Source organism: Mus pahari, chromosome 2, assembly GCF_900095145.1.
Source record: "Mus pahari chromosome 2, PAHARI_EIJ_v1.1, whole genome shotgun sequence".
Classification (NCBI taxonomy): domain Eukaryota; kingdom Metazoa; phylum Chordata; class Mammalia; order Rodentia; family Muridae; genus Mus; species Mus pahari.
The window spans coordinates 144337711-144344597 of record NC_034591.1 but is presented as its reverse complement, the minus strand read 5'-3'; positions in this window follow the sequence as shown (position 1 = coordinate 144344597).

Sequence of the window (6887 nt, the reverse complement as noted above, 5' to 3'; positions counted from 1 at the left end):
GATAGATCAACTGATATTGATTAAAATTTGGTAATAGGTATCTGTCTAGAAAATCTCCCATTTCATTTAGTTTTTCCAATTTTGGGAAATAAAGCCTTTTGAAGTGAGACCTAATGATTCTTTGACTTTCCTCAATGTCCATTGTTATCTTGCCTTTTTAATTTCTGATTTTGTTAACTAGGGTACTGTCTCTCTGCCTTTTAGTTAGTTTAGCTAAGGGTTTGTCTATTTTGTTGATTTTTCTCAAAGAACCAGTCTTGGTTTTGTTGATCCTTTGTATTTTTCTCTTTGTTTCTAATTGATTGATTTCATCACTAAGCTTATTTCCTGCCGTTTACTCCTCTTGGGTGTGTTTACTTCTTTTTTTTCCTAGACATTTTAGGTGTACTCTTAAATCATTAGTATGAGAACTCTCCAATTTCTTTACGAAGGCACTTTGTGCTATAAACTTTCCTCTCAGCACTGCTTTCATTGTGTCCCATAAGTTTGGACATGTTGTGCCCTCATTTTCATTGACAAGAGAGTCTTTAATTTCTTTCTTTATGTCTTCCCTGACCCAGTGATCATTCAGTAGATCATTCAGTTTTCATGAATATGTAGGATTTCTGTTGTTTCTGTTGTTGTAGAAGTCCAGCTTTAATCCATGGTGATATGATAAGATGCAAGGGGGGTTATTTTCATCTTTTTGTATCTGTTAGGGCTTGCTTTGTGACCAATTATGAGGTCAATTTTAGAGAACATTTGGTGAGGTGCTGAGAAGAAGGTATATTACTTTGTGTTTGTGTGAAATGTTCTATAGATGTCAGTTAGGTCCATTTCAGTCATAACCTCTATTAGTTTAATCATTTCTCTATTTAGTTCTGTTTCGATGACCTGTCTATTGGTGAGAATGGGGTTTTCAAGTCTCCCGATTATTAATATGTGGAGTTTGGTGGGTGGTTTATGCTTTAGTAATATTTCTTTTACAAATGTGGGTGTCCTTGCATGTGTGGCATAGATTTTCAGAATTGACACATCCTCTTGGTGGATTTTTCCTTTGATGAGTAAAAAGTGTCCTTCCCCATCTCATTTGATTACTTTTGGTTTAAAGTCTATTTTATTAGATACTAGAGTGGCTTTTCCAGCTTGTTTTTGGGTCTGTTTGCTTGGAAATATTTTCCTAGCCCTTTACTCACATCCTTGAGTAATGTGGGGTTCCAATATGGGGCTTTGTGGGTCACCAGCTGGAGGTGCTTCAGCTGGGCTTGTCGATCATTGAGAGTGTCAGTTGTAGGGTTATTGGGGTTTCTAGCCTTATCTCAACCAGGAACCAGGCCGTCTTTCAAGGTCCTACACTTTGGAGATGTCATATTGCTCTGGCTCTTGTTGGTTGTTCTCATGTTGTCTTTTAGGCACATGGTTTTCTGTGGTGTTGGCTGGATGGTCATGGTGATAGCAGGAATCCTTGGGAAGGCAGTGAGAGCTGTGGGCCAGATAATGGAAGTCAGGGAATCTGATTCTGCTGACTGTGACCAACATGGACCATACTGGAAAGGGATTGATAGAGCCAAGTTCTACCACACTGGGTGATCTTGGGACTCTGCAGCCTCCACAGGAGAGCCAGATGCTCTTGGGGTCCTATAAGATTCCTTGGGACCGAAGGGTAAGCAAGAAAAAGGAGGTTAGGGACCATGCAGTTCACCACTGCCAGCTGTGCCCTTGGTGAACCAGACTGGGAATGAATTGATGGAGCAGTTTTCCATCCTGGAAAGTCTATGTGTTAAAACTTTGTTGCCAGCCGGTGCCTTTGGTGGAAGCAGTAGAAGAACCTTTAGAAAGTGAGGTCATGTCTCACTTCAATAGTAATGAACTGCAATTTCTCAGGAGAAATTAGATATTTTTAATCTTATTAAAGACCAAATTAGCTCTGTAACAATACTTCTGTGTGCATTTCTGTTTGGTTCTTTTTCATATTCCTAACTCCTTACTGCCACTTTCTTTTTGTTTATATGTCATTTTCCCAGCTCCCTCCCTCTCTTTGTCTAGTCGTTCTTAATGCAATGTACACACTAAAGATGGCTGATCCATAAGTAATAATTTTAATATCTGAGTCTCATAGAGATTATTTCTAGAAAATATTTTGCAAATGGACCACTCTTTGAACATTTTGCAATGTTTTTGTTAAGGAACAGATGTTACAAAAATCATATTGGGGTTACACTGATAATTAATTCTTTAGCTCTCCAGGGACTGTGTTAAATCTTGCTTTGGAAGACATATAACTGTCTGAAACTTTCTAAACTATTTTTGTAGAGTACACATTGTCCTTAAAATTCCATTCTGTTATCTCTGCAGTTATCTATCTGACAAAATCCCCTTGGAATCCTTCCTTCCCAAAGTAGAGAAAAAAGCAGTATAAATCCTTTAAACTCTTAATCCACTTCAGTCTATTCTGTTTCTGCCCCTGAGAAAGCAAATGTAGCAAAAATTAGACACTCATTTCTGATATTTGAAGAAAGAGGTCTTCATTGCTCTCTAGACTCCTGCTGGTACATGGGAAATGCAAACAGCCATTCCAGAGGCTCATGGAATGATAATCTGTAGGAGAATACACTAAAGTGTAACCAAAATATACACAAAGTTATCAAAATAAAAACATGTATTCAAAGAAATATGTGCTTGATGCCACAAGTGTTCAGTTAAGACTCACGGTACAAGTTATAAACAAGATGTCCAACAAACAGGTACTCTTCAGCCAGAATGACTTAACTTATGACTATGGACTTTCTGGTAGAACCAAAGTCATGAGCTTCAATTGAACCTACACTTCAAATGCTGGATTTTTTGTTTGTTTGTTTGTTTGTTTTTGTTTTTGTTTTTGTTTTTCAAGACAGGGTTTCTCTGTGTAGCCCAGGCTGNCCTGGAACTCACTATGTAGACCAGGCTGGCCTCGAACTCAGAAATCCTCCTGTCTCTGCCTCCCAAGTGCTGGGATTAAAGGCATATGCCACCACTGCAGACTAGTAACATGAGGCTAGAACATTCTCAGGACACTAGGCACTGCAGTTGCACCTCCCCATCAGCCATCTGACCAGCAACAGACACTGTGTGGCTTAGCTATGGTGCTCAGTAGATAAAGTATCCAAAGGACATTTGAAACTCATGATGGCTTTAAGGTCAGCATGCTGATCAGATGAAAAACACTGGACTTACTTCAAACAGACTGTGAGACATGAATCATTAGACAGAAGGACAGATTCTTGACACCACTACTCCACCATTATTCTAGCTTGCATTAGTTTGAAATGTTACTGACTTCATACATAGTGCTAATTTATTCCTCAGCACTCCTAAATATTATATGTGTTATCCCCAATAGGATGTCAAAAATCCCTGCAGATATGATAAACCAAAAGGCAGAACTTCACTCCAAAGTGACACTATCTGTCACTTGAACTTGGGGATAAGTTAATAATGCTGTAGATTCTGGGCCTGTATTTAATCTGCTTCATCGGCTCAACCTTGTTGCTTGTCAACAGTACACTCAGAAGAGGATCAGCTGCTGATCACAAGTCTGACTCAGCCATATCTCATCGCTACAGCCCTTGGTCACAAGATGTCTGACTCTATGTCACCAGCCTAACAGAAGATCAAATTGTGCTGCCAAAGCACAGAACACACCCAGCGTCTTGGATTTCATCTGTCTTGCATTTCCTTAAATATCAGTTACAGGAAAAGCAGCAACTGAAATAGAGTTCTCAAATGTTCTGGATGGTAAATAAAACAAGGCATATGCTATAATACCCTCTGAGAGAAATGCTCTTGCCCTGGTGTGTGTGGAAGGTCCTACAAGTATGTAGAATATGCTGTTCACCTGGCTTCCATTTACTAAGAGTTAGTTGGCTGGCCTATGTTTTGAAGGGAGTGACATTCTCTTGGCCAGGACTTTCTGGCTCATTCCTCTCATAATCAGGGAAAAGGGTCTGTTTATCAAGAATGAGAAAAGTCTTTCTGGATAGTTGTCACTCTGTGCCTAGGAGATGACTGTTGAGCTTCTATGACCACCTCCTCCTGTCAACTCAGTCTTTGAAGCAATACAGAGACTATCCTGTGAAGAAAGGACAGTAACTCACAGCATCAATACTAAGGGATACCACTACCCTTGGATTTGGCTTCCATCTGATGGAAAAAGCGCTTCAGCCTATAGCTAATAACTGGGATCATTTAAATAGCAAAGCATGTAACACTAAAATATATTAAGACACTTAATACAAGACAAATTATGACTATCACAGGAAGGAGCATCCTGGGACAAGTCCACCAAGCAGACTGTGTCCCTCCAAATATAAGCATGCGTGTTGTGCTGCCACAGTGACTATGCCTACCAGACTAAAAGTGAGCAGTGATGTAGATGACGCTGTAGCTACTGGCAAAGTCTCTTTGTTTTCCCCACCATGTACACAAGGCATGTACTGTAGGCTTTGAAGATTTTCCTGTCTGCCTTCCTTCTCTCCACAGGAGTACTGAGATTTCACATGTATGGTACAGAGGTTGGCTTTACTTAAGTTTGGGGGATTTGAGTTCAGATCTTCATATTCACAGGATAAGCACTCTACCCACTAAGTCATCTCCCTATCCCTTTGTTCTAGTTCCATTAAATACTAGGAATTTTCCAAATTCCTCCCTGATTTCATCAACAGCCCATTGTTCAAAACAGTGTTGTATTGTTTTGTCTCAAAGTGTGTGTGTGTGTGTGTGTGTGTGTGTGTGTGTGTGTGTGTGTGTTTCTGAGGTCAGACTTGCCGTTGACCTCTAGTTTCATCCCACTGTAGCCTGAAAATACTTGAGGACTTATTTTGATGTTTTTCAATTTATTAAAGTTTGCTTCATGACCAATGGCATGATCAATTTTAATGGAAGGTCTATGGGTCATTGTGAAAACTATTTATTTTCTTTCTGTTGTGTGGAACATTCTATACACTTCTATGAAATCCAATTGATTTACTGTTTAATTCACCTATAAGTTTTCTCTGCTGGTTTTTTAATTTGCGAGATCTATCTCAATGTGAGATGGGGTATTGAGCCTCCACCATTATTATGCCAGGGCCTAGGTGGCCTTTTATGCGTTTTAGTGTTTGCTGTGTCCTATTTATTAGTATTCCCTTTCATGAGTGTGTAGGGGACCCTATACTTCTTTTAACTTGTTCAGGTTGCAAGTCTGTTTTAAGAGGTATAAGAATCACTGTGGAAGCTTTTCTGCAGCTTCCACTTGCTTGGTATTTCCTCCTCCAACCTTCACTTCTCAGTTTGTAGATGCCTTTCCAGTTACCTATGTGATTTTCTTGGGGCTATGAAATAGGCAGATCTTGTTATTCGATCTATTACACTGTGTCTTTTAATCAGTTACTTAAAGGCATTTGTAATCTGGGCTGTAATTGAGAGGGTTTGCTATTGTTATGGCTTTGTTGTTTCTTGTTCTCATTGGCTGGCTTATTGGAAATTCCTTTCTTCCTTGCCGGGATGTTTACGATGTCTGCTGGTTTGCCGTATTGAACTTGACTCATCCCTTCCCAGGTCTCTTCTGTTTGTGTGCTGCTTTTATGAAGTGCCTTCTTTCCTATGAGCCTCCATCCTGCTCTGAGTATCCCTTGAAGAAGATTCTACAGAGCTGACTTTGCTGTCATAGACATTAAATTGTGTTTGTCTTTATTTCTATAGACTTATTTCTCAATTTTAATAGTCTTGAGAGGTATTTCCATCTTGATCAACTGTAATTTTCTTTTGAAGTATGAAATATATCATCTGTGCTTCCTTGGCTTTTATAATGGCTAACAAGAGCACTGATGTTATTCCCTTCTTTCTGCCTTTATGTGTTAGTTGGTGTTTCTCCCTTGTAGCTTTTAGTCCTGTTCTTTTGAATGCATTTTTTGAAGTCTTACTATGATATGTTAGGGCAAAGCTTCTTTGGTCATGTCTTTTGGGATTCTAAGTACCTCTCATGTTTACATGTTTCTTTAAGCTTGAGAAATTATTATTGATTAGCTCAGGATCATTGACTATTGTCTTTATGTATGTTTGTTTTCTGTGTATATGTATTAATGATGCAACCTTGTTCTTCATACCTGCGATGGTTCTTCTGATTAATTTTCCCCTATTGATGGTACTTTCTGCTTTTTGCTGTGGTTGTCTGTTTCTTTGTTTGTTTTTAGAACATCATTTATTCTTTGATAATTTTATATACAGTGTATCTTGATCATATCCACCCAGACTTCTTTCCATTCTCTCCAAACATTCTTTAACCTGTATCCTACACCTTCATATCAACATTTTTTTTCTTTATGAATCACAGAATCCAATCAGTGCTGCCCACTGGAATGTTGACTGGCCTAATCTTGTGCAGGTAACCACACAATGCTGGTATGACTAGAGTGCCCACACTATGATAAGAAGCCCATTGTTCATTCTACCTTGTCTTTGGTTCTCTCACCTGTAGGCTTTCTGTTTATTTGGTTTGTTGTATTTTGTTTTTTGTTGTTGTTATTTTTGTTTTTGTTGTTGTTTTGTTTTTGTTGATGGTGGTAGTTGTGGTACTTTTGGTATCTCTACTTCCGTGCTGACTTTTTTCCTTCATATTTTAATTTTTTTCCTCTAAGTTACTGATTCTTTCATCCACTTTGTTAACTTTCTTATCTCTACCTTGAAGATATTTTATAACTCTTTTTGTTCTGGCCTTGAATTAAATTATCTATCTGTTTCTTTTGGTCCTCTGTTTGGTCACTGAACATTTTTTAAGCAGAACTTTGAAATCTTTGGCTCATCATCTTTGTTTCCCCTTGTTGAGAAGCTATCAACTTGTTCAAATATCTTAGTGGGGTGTTATAATAATGTTGTAAAGCTATATATGTAAT